Here is a 19,614-nt window from a genome sequence, read left to right as displayed (position 1 = left end):
AACAGTGTGGCAATTCTTTAAAAAACTAAAAGGCAATCTACTGTTTGATTCAGCAATCCAACTACTAGGTATCAACCCAGAGGAAAAGAAGTCATTATATGAAAAAGATAATTGCACACACGTTTATAGCAGCACAATTTGCAATTTCAATTGTAAAAATATGGAACCAGCCCAAATGCCCATCAATAAATGAGTGGATAAAGAAAATGTGGTATACACACACACACACACACACACACACACACACACACACACAGAATACTGCTCAACCATAAAAAGAAATGAAATAATGGTATTCACAGCAACCTGGATGAAATTGGAGACTATTATGCTAAGTGAAGTAATTCAGGAATGGAAAATCAAACATTTTGTGTTCTCATTTATGGGAGCTAAGCTATGAAGATGCAAAGGCATAAGGATGATACATAAGACTTTTGGGACTCAGGAGAAAGGTTTGGGGTGGTAAAGGATCCAAGACTACACATTGGGTACAGTGTACACTGCTTGGGTGATGTGTGTACTCAAATCTAAGAAGTCACCACCAAATAACTTATTCATGTAACCAAATACCACCTGTTCCTCAAAAATCTATTGAAATAAAATTTTTTTTTTAAATTACCACATTTGAAACTGCTCTCCTCTGTCAATGAATCCCACCATTTTCCTTAATACATCACAGCTCACAACAAGGTGTTTTACTTCCTATTTTGTTTACTATCTGTCTTCTCCACTGTTTTTGTTTTGTTCAATAATGAATTTCCAGAGCCTAGTACAGTTCCTGACACATATAGGACACTCAATAATGTTTGGTGAATGAATGTATGACCCTACAGCAACAGAATGAAGAGGGACTGTAACCTACCTAGAATTCCCCAGGTCTGGATAGCCACAGTGCAGTAGAAAGACCATAGATTTTATCAGGCAAACCTGCCTAGTTGTATGTTACAGGATATCTCACTTAACCTCTTTGAGACATTTTTCTCATTTTGTGAGCTAGCTCACGAGATTGCTGTGAGTGAATGGATATAATTGGCTTTAACCATACTATGGTTGGTGCTTAATACATATTATTCTTTTCCTAACTTCTTGTTTGACAAAGACTCCTGGAAGCCTCAAAAACTTAGCAAGCTTTATCCAGAACAGACCTCAGATGAAGCAACTCAAGACTTAATCAAACTGTGTTCTATAAGGAGCTCATTTTATTTAAAGTGCTATAGCTTTTACTAGGAGGACCAGGATTCAGTGTGAGGGTCAATTGAAAAGCATATTCTTGTAAATAGTTGCTCAAGGCCTGGTCTCCTTGAGAGAAATTGGGGGCATGATCTCTCTGCTACCTGTTTCTCCTAACTCATTGGGAAGTGTTTATTTGAGACATTGTTTACTGATCTTGGAGTACTGTGACTTGCCCTTTAACATAATGCCTAATGTCTGTGTACTTATTTATAAAGTTCCCTTGCTGCAGTGTGGCAAACCGTCATTCAAGGAGGATAAAGTAGGAAGGGAGATGCTAGATGCCAAAGTTTCTGGTGAAATGAAATGGAAATCCAGATTTGCCTAATGTTTATGATTGTCAGGGCAAAAGAAAATTCAGTCCTTTTCTGATGTGAACTTGTTAAGGCACATTTGTATAATGATATTTGCAGATACCCTGCAAAGGCACAGATGTTTGTTGACATTTCAAAGGAACCAGGCAAGAAAAAATGTTGGACATGAAGAAAATGGACACATCGTATAAGAATCATAGACTAATAAAGCGAACTGAAACCTTAGGAATCCTTCATTTTGAAGATGAGAAAAATGAAGCACAAAGACATGAAATGACCCACCTAGGGTCAAGTGTTAATAAAGAGCAGACAGACAACTCAAATACTGATGTTTGGAGTACCAGGCTGTTTAGTCCATTCTCACACTGCTACAAAGAAATGCCTGAGACTGGGTAATTTGTAAAGCAAAGGGGTTTAATAGGCTCATGATTTTGCAGGCTGTACAGGAAGCATGGTGGCTTCTGCTTCTGGAGAGGCCTCAGGAAACTTACAATCATGGCAGAAGGTGAAGGGAAAGCAAGCATATCTTACATGGCCAGAGTAGGAGAAAGGGGAGAGGAGGGAGGTGCTATACACTTTTAAACAACCAGATCTCAGGATAACTCACTCACTCTCATGAGAACAGCACCGAGGGATGGAACTAACCCATTCTTGAAGGGCCACCCCCATGATCCAATCACCTCCACCAGGCCCCACCTCCAACACTGGAGATTGCAATTCAACACGAGATTTGGCAGGGACATAGAACAGACCTAAGTGATATCTGCTTTCTACCACAGTACTCTTAAAGCAAGGAAAGAGAGATTTAAAGAGGCAAGGTGACTCTAGTGCTCAATGACATTTTAAAGATTTTCTCCATGGTCAGATTAAAAGGACCTAAAACAGGTCAGCATTTAATACATGAGAAAATGTCTATGAAAATGCACTATAAATTATAAAATGTTGCCTAAATATTGGGTCATTTACTGATTAAATCAATGAGGCTAAAAAATAAAATGGCCAGAGCAGATGGATGTAATTGTACAGTATTACACAGCACATTTTAATGGTTACCAAACATATCAAAGTGATTTCACCTGCTTTGTCAGCTGTTCCATTGATTCTTTGTTGCTGACTCTAGCAGAGGTAACATATCGACCACAAATTTGTACAAGAAAAATGTGCAGAAAAATTAACTTGCACACATTGTTTCTTTATCAAGATTTTTCAATTATAAAAAAAGTATATTATTGTAGAATATTTGGAAAATATAAAAGAAAATAATGAAAGTTACCTGAAAAATTGCTCTTGATAACAAATACTATTAACATTTTGGTGTTTTTTTTTTTCTAAAAAATTAAAACCTGTAAGTACATACTGTATATACAGTTTAAAATGCCATATCTGTAAATGATATTACTTAGTGATTTTTTTGTCTTTAAGAATATTGTAATTGGGTATATATTTTTTTCATTATACAGAACCATGATAATTTATTACTTATTGTTGGGTAGTCACCTTGTTACCAAACTTTCGTTATAATATTTCTGAAATGAAAGGGATACCTGTTTGGCCATACTTCTGATTTTCATCCTTCTTGAAATAAATTCATAGAAGTTGAATTATTAGATCAAAGGCTTTGACAATTTTAATATTCCTCATAAGGATTACTCAATTGCTTTTCAGAGAATGTGACCTATTTATATGACCCATAGCACTGTGTATAAATATACATCTCACTATACCCTTGCTAGCATTGTCATTTAAACTAGTTGAAAATGGGTGAAAGTTTTATGAGAAACAGGATATTTACATGATGCCAAAATAAATTCCCACAAGACATTTAATAACCACAAAGAGAAAAATAATTTTATATTAGAAAAATATGGCAGATGCATGTTAACCAAGAGATCAAAGTTGGTAGCATTGATAATGACACAAAGTAACATCATGTTCCTCATACTACAATGAACTGAGAAGGATACAACATCACTTCTGAGATATCCTCGCCAAAAATAGATAACTTGAATCTAGTAATAGGGAAACATCAGACAAACCCAAACTGAGAGGCACACAACAAAATAAATAATCTGTGTTCTTCAAAAATGTCTGCATCACTGGGCATTTAAAATTTTATGTTATCGCTTGTGATTGAATTCCCTTCCCCATTATATGACTGGAATGGTACTACTGGCATTGAGGAAAGCAGCTGGATTTTGTGCATTTTTTTTTTTTTTGCTATGCCATCATTTTACTTATTATAAATTAATATTAAGAGCTTTCAGCTGGTTCTCTTGACATTTTTAAAAGGTATATAATCATATTGTCTGCAAATAACAGTAATTTGTCTCTTCCTTTCTGATAATCTTACCTCTTATTTCTGCCTCACATCTTATTGCATCAGATAGAATTTCCAGAACAGTGTTACATGACAATGGAGACATCTAACATCTCTGCCTCTTCCTGGATTTAATGGGAATGAATCTATTTTTTTGACATTAAGGATTATGCAAGCTGTCAATATGAGATATTACATGTTAAAGGAAATATCTTCCTATTCCTAGTTTTCTATGAGGATTTTTCTTTCCCAAATCAGGCATGGATGTTAAATTTTTCTGAATACCTTTTTGTCATTTATTGAAATTATCATACAATTTTTTATATTGGGTTTGTTGAACTAATGTCATTATATTAACAGATTTTTCTAACATAAAACTACCCTTGCTCCCCTGAATAAATCCTATTTAGCTGTGGTAGGTTATTCTTAATATTTCATTTTGTTATTATTATATTTTGTCTTTTTCCGACTCTGTGGTAGATTTGTATTGCATCAACTTAATTTAGTTGAAACTACATTTCCAGAATTCTCTATGTAGTTCTGGGTTAGCTGGGCCACAACCAACGATTGTGTGAGATTAGGAAGGTGACCGTGAAGCAGGAGTCGTATTCTCTTTACACTCACAACGTTGGTGCCGCACACAAGGCCCTGGTGCTGGGCACCTGCTGTCGCTATTCTGTTGGCTTGCCTGGTTGGGGTGGGACAGCAGCTGGGTCTGTAGCTCCTCCAGATTCTGCTGGGCCAATGTCTTCTGCTTCACTGCCTCCAGGGCTAGACACGTTTCAGCTACATGAGGAAAAGTACCCATTTCTCCCACCAATGCCACTCTTTGGAGGCTTGGCGACCGTGAGAAACTGGTGTAAGTTTTAGTCTGTCTTTGCAGGTTCCAGTTTTGCTGCCCCTAGTTTGTGTCTATCTTCCTTTCCTCATTGCCCGCCTTGCTGATTGCAGGTTCCAGCTTGAAACACAGAAACAGAAGCTGTACATAAACATTTAACCAGCTTCCGCAATTGAATAAGATCCCAATCTGTATATCACTTATTTTATATAACCCCTAGTGGTTTTTCTGTTCTTATCAAATCCTGATCAAAACACTGTTCATAAATACGATTTTAAAAAATATGTTCTGATTATTTTTTGTTGGCTCCATGAGATTCATTCTCTGAGTATCAGGAATGTGGTAGTAGCTTAGCTGGGTGGTTCTGGCTCAGGGTATCTCATAAAATTATATTCAAGATGTGAGCTGGGGCTGTGGCCATCTGAAGGTCTGACTGGGTCTAGAGGATGTATTCCAAATGCACTTACGTGACCACTGGCAGGAAGCCTCAAGGTCTTACCCTGTGGGCCTTTCCATCAGGTTGCTGGAACCTCCTACAAAATGGCTGCTAGCTTCCCCCAGAACAAGCAATCCAAGAGAGAATGAGGCAGAAGCTACGTGCCTTTGAGTCTCAGAATTCCTACACCATCACCTCTGCCGTATTCTGTCCATTCAAAGGAAGTCACTAAGTCCAGCCCCATACTCGAGCAGAGAAGAATTAAGCTTCATCTCTTCAAGAGAAGAGTACCCCAAAATTTGTGAATGTACCTTAAAACCACCACACTTCCTTTGCCAATTCCACTCCTGGGATGGTAATGGCTTCCCACTGTGGCTACTCTTGCATAAATCATTATACACAAATTTCCTAAACCTTTAACCACATCTCTACAAACAATCCCTTCATTAAATTATCTATAGTTAAACCCATTTGCATATAATTCTGTTTCCAGGATTTTGATACGATCCATTAGAGGTGGAGGGTGTGCAGTTATATAGCATGGAAATTTCATGAGCTGACATATATATGTTTAACAGGTTTTTCATTTTTTTTCCTAAATAAAATGAATAAATGTGCCACAAAGTTAGCTGGCACTCAGTAACCAGCTAATTCCTCTCTTCCCAGCCCTTCTGTGTTCTCTCTACATTACAAGGGGGCTGAAAACCTGAGCACTACATTTCTCCCATTTCTTGGACAGTAGAGTTCTGATTTATAGTCCATTAATGAGAGGAACTGACTGTGAGATTAGAAGGCAGAAGGGAAACATATGCTATTATTCCTCCTCCTGCAATGCAGTGGCCTCAGGGCCTTTTCTCCCAGAGACATCCACCTTGGCAATTGAAACAACTGTAATCATTGTCACTGGCTGATTTTTTCCAGTTGCTGATTGGGGAGAGAGTAGCATTTTCTTGATTATCTGAAAGCTAGCAGGAATCTGAGCACTGTCAGCTATCTTCCCTGATCTATGCTTATTTGACTCAATAATTTAGAAAATAAACAGCAAGTTTTTTTTTTTTTAAAAAAAAGGGCAAGACATAATGAAATTGTCATTCCTGTGGTTTTTGTGTTTTTTCAGTTTTTTTAAAGCATACAATTCTTTGTCTTAAATCAGGTTTTACCTAAGATATCTAGAGCTGTTTGTTTTCCTGACCAATATCTGACTAATATAATAATTGGAAAGAAATAAAAACCTGAATCACAATTAATATTTATTTTTTTCTTAAAAAAATCCATTTTGAGATTATTAATCTTATTAGCAGGATCTTCTTTTAAAATTTTAAAATTGTCTATCTAAATCATAATTTTGTTTTCTTTGCCCTCTTTTTAAAAAATTAGATTTGCCAGAGGTTGTGTCTTTATTTTTAAAATCTATAAACTAGAATCATATACATTAGGCATATATTTAACTGCATGGATCAGAAAATGAAACTACCAATGCCTTAAACAAGTAGGCATTATTTTCCTTACATAATAATAAGCTCAGAGGTGAATGGTTGCTAGCACAGTTTAACTACTCAGCAGTGCCATCAGAGATCTAGACTCATCCCACTTTTCAAATTGGCTTTCCTCTTTATGTTTGTGGCATTCCTAGCCCATTAGCTTTCCTCTTCATGTTTGTGGTGTCATGGTCCCGAGATGGCTATTACTATCTCAGACATCAAGGGACATTCAAGACAGAAAATGTGGTGGGCTGCATGAAACCAGCTCTGTCTGGATCATTTCTTTAACATTAAAGCAAGAGTATTCCAAGAGGACTCCTCAATCACCTTCCACTTATATCCCAGTAATAAGGATCATTTTATATGTTTACTTCTAACTACAAGACATTCTAGGGAATTAATTATTTAACTTTTCAGTTCCCATAGGAAAAAAAAATGAGTGAAACTTAAGTTAGAAATTGGCATTAAGAAAATCATTCTATAGTCTATAGCCATACCACCCTGAAAGTGCCGGATCTAGTCTGATCTTGGAAGTTAAGCAGGGTCAGGCCTCATGAGTACTTCAACGGGAGAAAATAATTCTACGGTCTCCACTATATTTAACAGTTCTACTATGTTTCTGCTTCTCTTATGTTTCTGTTTATTTTCTAAGTTATTGAGTCAAATAAGGAATATTATTTTATTTTTGTTTTGCTGCTGTTAAACAATGAGATCACTTAATAATTTGCCTATGATGACAGCTTTGAAAACATCCCATGAATTTTTATATACTCTATTTTCACTGCAATTGTCTAAATAATCTATAATGATACCTTTGATTTCCTCTCTTAGTGATAGTTTTTTAGGAGCATGTTTTTTATTTCCATGAGGTTGAGTAATTATCCTTAAACTTTTATTCTTGATTTCTAGATTCACTGCATTTTAGGCAGAAAGATAGTACAATCTACTTTTGAGGATTTATTGAACTATTTTTGTGGTCTAGTATAAGATCAGTTTTGTAAATATTTCTCAACTCTTTTGAAAGAAATTACATTTTTGTTTATAATATCATATGTTACACCATATATATATTGCTTGAATTCCCTATAATCCTAGGTTTCTATTTGGTTTGATTTGGATTAAGGTCCTAGTTTATCTGCAGATATCATTCAAATAATTGTACAACTATCAGTTTCTTATATTTGTAAGATTTTTTTTTCTTTTTCTGGCTTGATGCTTTGCAATTTGGCACTAAAATTTTTTGACAATACACTTTGTTATCACTGGACACTGTAGAGATATGGCTGCTTAGATATCTGACAGAAAGACCTTGTCTTCCTGGATTGCAATCATGAAATGAAGGAGGAACTAAGAAAAGTGTACTGATTTTAATCTTGGTTCTATTACATATTATCTTTGGGACCCTGAGCAAGATACTTAGCCTCTCTGTGCCTCAGTTTCCTCATCTGCAAAGTGGAGGAAATAATAGTTTCTACTTTACAGGATTGTTGAGAGAATTAAATGACAATTCATGCAAAATGCTTAGAGCAGTGTCTTGCACATAGTCAGTACTCAGTAAGTGTTAACTACTACTATGGTTTGGATATAGTTTGTTTGCCTACCCTATCCCCAAAGCCTCATGTTGAAATCTAATCCCCAGTGTTGAAGGTGGGGCCTGGTGGGAGGCATTTGGATCATGGGGGCAGATCCCTCATGAATGGCTTGGTGCCATTCTCATGGAACTGAGGGAGTTCTCCCTCTTAGTTCCTACAATAACTGGTTGTGGAAAAGAGCCTGGCACCTCCTTCCCTCTCTCTTACCTATTCTCTCCTCACCATGTGATTGCTGCATACTGGCTCCCCTTCCCCTTCCACTGTGAATGGAAGCAGTCCAAAGCCCTCATCAGAAGGAGATACTGGCACCATGCTTCTTGTACAGCTTGCAGAACCAAGAGCCAAAGAAACCTCCTTTCTTTACAAGTTACCCAGCTTCAAGTATTCCTTTGTTGCAACATAGGTGGACTAAGAAAACTATTAATACTATTATTTCTATGATTGGTTTTAGCCTGGCAGACTTACTCTGCTTCTAATATCAGAGCAAGGGTAAAACAAAATCTATATTCTCGGGGCAATTCTGTTGGCATCGAAGTTGTTAATTTGTCCCAGATTCTAGTAGTTGTGTGTCAGGCCTAGTTTGCAGTTTTTAAAAATGTGCATTTGTCATATTTTCTATCTTCATAGAATTGTATTGAGAGGTTGGAGGAGGTTGTGTTAGGCCTTACTAGCCAGCCACCTTTTAAACAGAACACTTGTATCTAATTTTAAAAATAACTTGCTTCAATGTGATCCAAGTTAGGTAGAGATTGATGTTATAATGTGTAGAAATAACCATTTAATGCACTTTTTATTCCTGGCTGGGCACTTTCTTAATGGCCTCAAAATACTTGGGTGAAATATTTCAGAGAATCTTTTTATATATATCAGGAGTACATTTGAGAATTTTGGTCCCTTTTTTCACATGTCATGAATTTCAGCACTATCTTTCTGAATCATATGTGATTTATTCTCTAAAACCAATCATAGAATCATCTCTAAAATAGCATTTCTGCTCTAATCAGAGATTCCCTTTAAAAATAATAAGTCTGACAGGCATCACACATTTTAAATTGAATATAGACTGCAAAGCACCCCTCATCCATTAGTTCAGCTAACCTTTGAATAACCCAGACCAGAAAAGAATGGAGCCATAAATCGAAGAAGACTGTAAGCCTGGCTGGGGCTTGGTGGTGCTATCAGCCCAGGAGTGGAAACAGCAATCATGTGTGACATGGGAAATTTTCCACAAGTTTTTGAGGCCACTTCTGAGAAAGATTGTCTTGAGGCACTCTTCTTTTCCCAACAGATTTGGGAATATTTGTCATATGAAACTCGATTGTGTCCTTCCTGTTCTTTGTAAGAACTTTTATAAAGAACAAGGTCATCGAGAGGAGTTAATTAACACAGAAAATACATCATAGATACTAAATCATCTAATCAATGCTAATAAGTCTACTCTAATTTGAAGGCAAGTATATTTATAAACCCAAAATCTGAGGGGGGGAAAAAAAAGGAGGAAAAGGGTATTTTTCAGATCCGAGGAGTATCTCCATTGCTCTCTGCAGAACTTTTCTTATCAGGTACTTCTATTATCAGTTCTTGTACAATCTCTACTACATTCCTAAAGCATGCAGAATTGTGAACCATAAAACATCTCTGTTCCTTCATGGTGCCAGCCTCTCCTTCTGAAGCACATGTCCACCATCTTGTGTCCACTCACAGCTACCATCTTGGTTTCCTTTATAATGACAAAGGAAGTTTCCTTTATAATTTTCTTATTTTCCTAGTAATTACTTTTCATTTACCATTGCTCTATATAAACTGAAATCTCTGATTAATTCTGCTATTATATCATCACTGTGCTATTTCCCCTACTAACACTGCAGCTTTAAAAATGATTTCATGTCTATTTGCCTGTATACTACAAAGGCGTCAAAAGTGGAAGGGTAGTTTGGTTACAATAGTGGGAGCAGGAGCCAGTAGACTAAAAAGAGAAAGAAATAATTGAAAGTAGATTCTCCTTTCAAGAAGTCTGCTTGTGCTGCAGAATATCAGGTTGAGGAGGAATTCTGAGCTAATGGCTGAGTTTGGAGTAATGGGGGCCATGGGAGCCTGTCTTTGGTGAAGGTAAAGACAGCAGGACATGGTTGAAGATTTGATGGACCAATTTGTCACTGTTGTTACCTTAGGGTGAGTCACCACTTACATGAAGGTGCTCACCTCACCTCCCTCCTGGCCCTTTCCATGCCCACTACCAGAGATGACAATCAATAGTAGTACATCAGTGTGGAAAACCCAAAGTCTGATACCCGCACTGTTTTATAATTGTCTATCGTCAGAGCTCATAATACCCTGTGAAGGGATTTTGTTGGTGTTTTAAAAATTCTTCACAATTAGACCTACCTGGCTCATTGGGCATATGCCACTCTAGTATTCTCCCTAAGCAATGCTTGGTGGATAACAATAATAACAAGAAGAATGATTAAGATAGCAAACACATAGCACATACTCAGTAGCTGTACTGTTATAAGTAGTGGAAGACACAGGCTTAACTACATGTGAAAATAGCTTACTAGCATCTTCTTATTGATAATAATGACAGCAGTAGTAGCCAACCAGAGCTGAATTCTAGGTGTCAAGCGTCATGCCAAGTATTTTATTTGCATGATGATAAAATGATACTTGATGCAGCAAGATTGCCACAGGGATAGGTGGGAATGGAAAACACATGTTAAAAGAAAATAACCAAGTAAAAAGGATTCGCTTCAGACAAGAGTAGGGACACCTGTTCCTCTGTCACAGGTGCATGAGGAAAAAGAAAGAGCGCAGATCCACCATGGTGTGTCCATAGAGAGGAGCGACACAGAAAGGGTTAAGCCAAGTAGCTTCTTTTTCCCCAGGAAGAAGGAGGCTGTCTCACCTCCTATGAATGAAGATGCTCCCATGTTAGGTAAAACTCGGAGACACTAATTTATCCTATGACGGAAATTACTGAATATAGCTGATGTGTTTTGCTCCTCTAGACTTTAGCTGTGAACAAGAAATAATCATGTAGACTGAAAGAAGGATCTCTGGTTTTCAGTAACATGTTGCAGGGCCCTGCACTCAGAGTCAGCGCCAGCTCCACACTGATGTGTTCTGTCTCCTCCATGGTCAATGCCTGTGTCCTTTGGCCAGTCCTGGCCTCTCACCTGGTCTCATATCCCTTTGACCCATTCCTACCTCCTGAAAGTTGGAGGCTTAAGGTTGGACCCACTCAGTCTTGGAGTGGAGCAATAAAAAATGTTGCCACCAACCTCTGAAAGACTTTCTTCTCCCACGGTTCTCCTTCCTCTCTCATGTACATCATGGGTCAGATTGAAACGTGTGTTTAGTGGCAAGAGCAGCCCAGGGTGAGGGAGGTTTCCCTCAGAACAAACTGATGCTACCAAAACCCCTCTTTACATCATGCTCTTTTTGTTGGGAACCTATAATTTCCTTCATAACTTTGGGAAGATAATGATACCATGCTAGAGAGCGACAACTTGATGAATAACTGTTTATTTCCAAAGGAGACGCGTTTCATGTACTGGCTGCATAATGGGGTCAGGGACATAGCAAGCCGTCACCATGTTTTCTTTGTCATTTAGCCTCTTGGCAGGGTTCTAAACAGGAAACAGAAAATCTCTTTATAATGATAATATAATATCCTTGGCTTTGCTAGGAAGCCGTATTTTAGAGGCAAGGTCTGTATGTCTCTTACTATCTTACTACTTACTATTGTTTGCCAGATCTCATCTCGTTTTTGCTCCACATTCAGCTTCTGCCCTGTTCCAGGATGCAGCCCAGCCCAGCTGTGAGGCAGCTGCTAAGTAACTCAGGCCAACGCCTGATGGGCCTCGAAGGATGTAATATTGCTGTTGAGTGCCTGGGCTGATCCCCAGGTTTTATAATAATAAAGATCAGATCCAAGACCTAGAATCAACTCCCTCATTGCTCAGGGGTTTTGAAGAAACTTAGAGCATTTTCTACAATAAAGACATATAGGTCTGGCACAGTGGCTCACACCTGTAATCCCAGCATTTTGGGAGGCTAAGGTGGGCAGATCACTTGAGCCCAGGAGTTTGAGACCAGCCTGGGCAACCTAGTGAGAGCCTGTCTCCATAAAAAGTACAAAAATTAGCCAGGCATGGTGGCATGTACCTGTAGTCCCAGCTACTCAAGAAGCTGATGTGAAAGTACTGCTTGAGCCTGGGAGTTTGAGGCTGCAGTGAGCTATGATCATACCACTCCACTCCAGCCTGAGTGACAGAGTGAGATCCTGTCTCAAAAAAAAAAAAAATCTATAAATAATAAATTTTAAGTTTGCACCAAGAAATATAGGAACTACCATAATTTTAATAGCTAACATTTATTGAGTGTTTCCTGTATGTCTGCTACTGGTGTAAATGCTTTACACAGATTGACTCAGTAAGTTGTTGCAAAAAAACTTGAGCTAGACAAGATCATTATCACTGTTTCATAAATGAAATTAAGGAACCTGCTGAAAAGTCATTCAGCTGACAGGCAGTTGAACCAGAATTCAAACCTGGGAGCCACAGTCTGGAGTGTAAGAGCTTTACCATGATGTTAGAACCCTCTCTGTAGTGGATGCTGTGGTGTGCTGCCCAGACCAGCATGTCCAAGACTGAAACACTCATTCCCTCAGCTCAGGGGAGTGGCAGTGGCTGACAGTTCAGTCCCTTGCCTCACAAGAATTACACTACCCATTTATTGATGGATCTATGTAAGCATATAGAGGCCCAGCCTCCTACCCTATTCCAGAAAACTCTGAAGGGCCATCTTGCTGTTTCTCTGGTCCATACACCAAGCTTGTTCCCCTTCTAGTGCTTCTCTGTTTGGAGCTCTCCTTGGCCAAATGCCTTCAGGGATTATTTCTTTACTTTGTTTAGGTCTCTGTTCCATTGCCTCCTCCCCACAAAGCCAGAGCACTCTCTCTAAAATAGCAGCCCATCCCCACTAGTTCTTCCCTCACTATCTCCTTACCTGGGTTAGTTTTCCTTATTGAACTTATCTTTACTTTAAATCATACGTCTTTTTGTCTCCCTCCACTACAATGTACATTCCACCACATCAATTGTCTGTCTTGTTTGCCAACTAGTGCATAGAATAGTGCCTGGCTCTAGGTACAAAATAGATACCTGTAAAATGAATAACTAATCCATTTAGATTCAACTATAGATTAACAAGGCTCCTTGCTTATTTCTCTATCTTGAGGTCCTTGCCATAATTTTTTAATATTTTCCTCAGATGGAGGATATGAAATATTCATCGAATCCTTGCATATCAGCAAGGATGTATCTTGACTGAGTACAGGATTTGGGGTTTCAATTCTTTTCTCTCAGTGACCTACAGATTGTTATTCACATCTGCTAGCTTCTGGTATTACAGATGAGAAGTCTGAGGCCAAAATGATGAAGCTTACTTCCAAAGGGAAAAAGCGTCATTTTGGCATCAGACTTCTCATCCATTCCAGCCTGTTAGACCCAGGCACAATAACTGGGCATTGCTGTGGCCCCAAGCAGAATTATTCTCAGTCTTTCTCTCCCCTTAATCCATATTACCAGGATTCTATCCTGGTCCTTCAACCTGAGTCACAAAAGTTTTCTCTCTTGTTGTATTCTTTTGCACCAGGGGAATACAGGCCCCTTCCTGTAGCTGGAATGGAGATCTAGCAGAGTCATCAAAGGAGTACAGACAGCCCCACCCAACAAGGCAGCTGTGTCAGGAGTATTTCTTCTCAAACTGGAAGGAATCTGCTTCCATTCTCTCCCCCTCTCTCCTGATTACCTCTCTTCTCAACTCTTCTAGTCCCTCCTTGTATTTTGGCTACTTCGCTTCTTGCTTTCACATATTTGCCTTTCTTTCCTATCTATCTAACAGTGAAAAAGAGCTGGGCTGTCCTTGAGTGATTTGAAAAGAGTATTTGTGGAAACTCAGCTCCCCTGACTGGGGTTGAAAGAAGGACTTTGATCACTTATGAACAAGTCCAAGTAATTAGTAGATACCAAGATGCAATAGATGTGAAATTCCAAAGTGAGACCCAAGTCACCATAGGTACATTTTCAGCAGGAATAGTTGGCCACTATTCTCTATCTCCAGAACTTACTTGCTCTTTTTGAGGAGCAATTTTGTGAGAAAGGGCTCTTTAGGGAAGTTTGGGTAGTGCTCTTTGTTCCCACACTGGCCCCTAGTAGGAGATGAGTGCCTGGGTGTTTGTCTGCTCACCACACGGGTGGCAAGCAAGGGCTTCCTCTGGGCTACCCAGATAACTTAACATCCCTCTCCTACACATGCATGTAGGCAAGCATGCATGCACACACACACCTGGGGAATCAGAAGACGGGAAGACCAGGAGGCTGACTACCCACTTTCCCAGCAGAGCCATGGGGGTGCTACTGCCTTTAGATTTCTTGCATGTCCAGGCAAGAATATGTGTTTTCCCATGGAACACACTTTCCTATGGAACACAAGAAAGACAGCTTGGGGTTCCAATATCTGACTGGAGGGCAAGGATTTACCACCCATAAAAAATGCGTGTCTTTGGGTGAGCAAATTCACATAAGGGGAGCCCCATAGAAAATCCCAGATAATCTAAGAAAGGACCCAGAGGAGAAAAAGTCAGCTCCAACATCTGGCAGGCCCAGAAAGGCTGACTCTAGAAGAGACCCCACATTTCAGGTGAGGCCTTTCTCATGTCCATCTGACTCCATCCTCCTGCCAGTTGAAGAGGTTGGACGATGGAGGAGCCCAAGGGGCAGACATGGGGACACCAGCCACACCAGCCCCATTTCTCTTTGCAGCCTCCCATCCTAAAGTCAGCTCAAGCTGAGAATAGGGTAGATGGCACCACACTAAATAAAGATTAGAGTTTGGGACTGAACATTTTGATTACTATTATAAATTAGAGTGCACATGCAATTTAGAGTACCTATTACATGAAAGTGAGCAGAACAATTGTGAGCTTGCTAGCAATTTTATCCTGGGCAGGGGGAAATTTATCCCTGCTGAATAAATTGCAAAAAGGGTGTGGGGGATAAAATCAATATTGTATTTGGATGACACCACAGGAGGTGCTTTCTCGGTTTGTGTACACGACCCTCATCTGAGCTGGTTTCACAGTGATGTGGCTTCACGAGCCTGCTTAGAAGGAGGGACATTTGCTTGTTTTCCAGGGAACTTAGGAGGTGAAAAAAACTGGGGAACAGTGTCCCTGCGGGGGGCAGGAGGGGAAAGGAGTCCAGTTTTCTTGGAAGGAAGGGCTTGAGAGATTAAGGGAAAGTGCTGCCTTCCCCCTGCTTTGGCAATGGGAGCCGCTGGGATTCTGGGGGCATCTGAAGGCACCAGGGGTGAGCTCCTGCCAGCCAGGCCCTGCAAGGGGCTAAGGGTGTGTTCCCTTTTGGTAGGGGGAAGGACCACGAGTAAGAGAAAGAGCACTGAGGAGCTGAGTTATTGCACCCCCTCTGCAGATACACACACACACTGGCTTAATAGCCACAAAAACCCTTATCTCTCCTTCCCATTTTAGCATCTCTCCTCATCTTGCTTCCAACAACTAATGGCTTATAGAGTAACTGAAAGGTGAAATATAAAATTGTGTGTGAGTTGGGGGAGGGGATGTTCACACGCTGTTCCTGCTGTCTGAAACACCTGCAGAATCAGTCAGGGTCCTGCCAGGAAACAGATAGTCCACTGAAAATAGAACAATTTGAGGGGGGTCTATTCATAAAGCATCATTACAAAGGTGTGGGTGTAAAGGATTTTTCTGTAGCCTGGGGTGCCCCACTCCTAGACCCAAAGAGAGGAGGGAGAGAGTGTTTACTGGAAAGCAAGCACATCCCACACATTTGTGGGGCCCAGAACAAGAGAACAACTGGAAATCCTCCAAACCATATGTTTAGATATTTAAACGTTATCGCTCAAACTAACAAACCACTCAACAAAATGTATCTTAGCTGTTGACCTTGGAAAATATACCTTTATAACAATCTTGAAGATGAAGTTGGAATTTGGAAGTCTCAGAGTGCCCAGAACATGGCAGAAGGGAAACATCTGGGCCCCAACCCTGGCCTCCCAGCTCACCTCCTTCTCTCCCCACCACTATCTTTTCTGGCAACCTCAGGAAGCTTTATTAGTATGGGGGTGGGGGGGCACCCCAGGCGTCATGCCCATGCTGCTCCCAGAACCTACCACTCACACAACACGTACTCTTTGCTCAAGCCCTCAGGCCTAGGGCAGAGGACCCTGCAGAAGCTGTTCACATTCTGGAAGAGAGATGCACGCAAAGGCATGGCCATGAGAGGTGTGGGAGGAGGCTGCTCTCACACCATGGGCAGTGATGTGGCTGGAGGACAGAAGTCCAAGACATGGTATCCATGCGGGGGACTCTCTCTCCCAGGTCAAAGGGCAGCACTGCTGCAATGGCAACTTTTCCTTCAAAAACCCAGTAAATTGGAGGCAATGCCACAGGGAAAAAGATAGGGAATGCACACCCCTCACAGTCCTCCTTCCCTCTGAATATCTAGGGAGCTGGGACTCCCCACCAAAGAGCCAGAGAAGGCAGGGAGCTAGCGATGCAATCCTAGGTGGCCAGCCTCCAAGGCCAGAGAGCAGGATGGAGAAAGGCGGAGAGCAGGTCTGGAAATGTCCAGCCCTCTGTCTTCTCCGCTTTCTCAAGTTAATTTTACTCAAGCTTTAAATACCAGCTCAAGTGTCACCCTCTCAAGAAAACCCTCCCTGCCCTCCAGCACTAGAGCAGGTTTCTCATTCCACTGTTCCCTCTCCTTGTCCTTCACAGCACTCTCTGAAGTCTCTTGCTCTAATCTGTGTGGTTATTTTATTAATGGCAGTGTCCCCGCCAGACCCCGGGCTCCAGAAGCACAGGGACTAGGTCTGTTTGGTTTGTTGCTGTATGTCTTGCCTGGCACAGGCCTGGCACATGGTAGGCACTTGCTGTGCTTGCTCTTCTATTTGAGCTTCTCCTGACTTTGCTGAGGTCAGGAACAGTTGTATTCAAGGGAATGTAGACAGCATACGTGACAGTAACCACCCCCAACACACACACACACACACATACACACACACACACACACAAATACACACAGAAACACACACATACTCATGCACACAAACACAGGGCTTGGAAGTGAGTTCTTTGGGGGTTAAAATTCAGATCCCCGAATAATTAATCAGAACCATCATCATCTTAAAGAGCCAGAATGGCTCCCAGACCTCAACAATAATTGAAGAAAAATATGGTCACGTCTAAAGAATGTATGCATGAGCCAAAGGACTGGTCAGCCTTAGAGGCACAAAGAAAAGAAGTGCTGCCTAAATCATGCCCAGAGGAGAAGTGCCCAGTGAGGCTGTGTAAGGGCCTGTTTCTCTGGACAGGCCTTTCCTTACTGGGGAAATGGGAGCATCCATTTTTCAGGGCCCAGTGTTATTCAGCTTTCAATTCAATAACTCCCTTGTTCTGCTTCTGTACTCACCAAGAACCCATCTGATAATGTGGCTCCTGTTGGAGCTGGTTGGTTAGGCCTACCCGGTGACACAGCTGCCATATTTGTCAGGTGTGTTGCTAATTATAAATTAACAAATTGTTGTTTGATTTCATTCTCACCTCTCAGAGATTTTTGTAAGCACGCATGGGCATTCCTTCAGTGTGACCACCTGTGGAAAGCTGATGGGTTTGTGTTCCTTACCCTACAAGGTTGAGAGTCAGATCCCAGGCTGCAGGGAACTCACAGGACAACACCCGGCAGAGAACCACCCCACCCCCCAAGCCCAGCCATTGAACTTTTTTCCTCTTGTGAAACTTAAATAATGGCATTCTCAAAGGGCCTAACATTTATCAAGATAAAGGGAGAGACATATTGAGTTGTGTGTGAATACGAATGTCTTTTTATTTTTATTTTTCTTCTGAATTCTCTAGACTTCATTTTTCTTCTGAATTCTTTTCAGTCAGAATACATTGTACTGGAGAAATTAATGATGACTGTTTTTTTTTTTACCAGAAGCCAGGGGATCCTGGGGTAATGGTGCCCCCTGAGGAGGCAGCACAGAGTGAGAGGGTCCTGGGAATGGAGTGGGACATTACCCAAGGCCCTTGAGCCAGTACAGAGTGTACGAAGAATAAAGTCATTATCAATAGGAGTTCTGAGGTTGTGGTGTGCATCACAACTGAGGTCAAGGAGAAAATTCAGGAGGAATGGAAAAATCAAAGACCAGGAAAGCTGAGAGTGGGACAGAGGAGGTATAAGGAGAAACTTTTTGTCTCCCACTGCAATTCTATTTTTTTAAATTAAAAAATAGAGAAGAGATCTTGCTATGTGCCCCAGCTGATCTCAAACTCCTGGGCTCAAGCGATCCTCCCATCTCAGCCTCCCAAAATGCTGGGATTACAGGCATGGGCCACTGCACCCAGCCGACAATTCTATTTTTACAAAAATATGAAGGCTAAATGCAACATGGTATACTGGATCCCATCCTGGAGCAGTAAAAGAACATTAGTGTTCTTTTAGAAAAACCTGGTGAAATCAGAATAAAGTCTGTAGTTTAGTTAATTGTAATGTATCAATGTTAGTTTCCTACCTTTGACAAATGCACTGTGGATATGCAAGCCATGAACAATAAAAGAAACCGGGTAAAGGACATCAGGAACTCTGTGCTTGCAACTTTTCTGTAAATCTAAAATTATTCCAAAATAAAAAGTTTATTTAAAAAAATAAAGGCCTATTTGATTTTTAGCTTAGGAAACTTTCCAGTGGTATCTTTTTTTTTTTTTTTTTTTTTTTGAGATGACGTCTCACTCTGTCACCCAGGCTGGATTCAGTGGCATGATCTCAGCTCACTGCTATCTCTGCCTTCCAGGTTCAAGCAATTCTCGTGTCTCAGCCTCCAGAGTAGCTAGAATTACAGGTGTGTGCCACTATGCCTGGCTAATTTTATTTTTATTTTTATTTTCGTATTTTAGGTAGAGACAGGGTTTCACTCTATGGGTCAGGCTGGTCTCTAAGTCCTGACCTCAAATAATCCACTTGCTTTGTCTCCCACTTACAGTATTACTTCTATTCTAATTGTTTCGTTTTGATCAAAAACATCTATCATTCTTAGGTTGGACCTCTTTTCTCTCTTTTAATGGCTATCATATTCATCTCACATTATTTTTATCTCTTTGTTATTTTTCCTCTGAGTTCTAGGAGATCCTCTGCAATTTGTTCTCCACCTTAGGGGTCCGATTTTCTGCAACGCCTCTTCTGCTTCTAAGTCTTCCGAAGATTTTAATCCATCTTCTGCATTTCTAGTTTATCTGTAATTCATTCTTATCTCAGTCACCTTTGCTGATACCTGTTTCAGCCGTGTTTTAGTAAGACTATCCTCTCC

Source organism: Saimiri boliviensis, chromosome 6 (genome assembly GCF_048565385.1).
Source record: "Saimiri boliviensis isolate mSaiBol1 chromosome 6, mSaiBol1.pri, whole genome shotgun sequence".
In the NCBI taxonomy this organism is placed as follows: Eukaryota; Metazoa; Chordata; class Mammalia; order Primates; family Cebidae; genus Saimiri; species Saimiri boliviensis.
The sequence above is the reverse complement of the archived record's forward strand: the minus strand, read 5'-3'. Positions refer to the sequence as shown.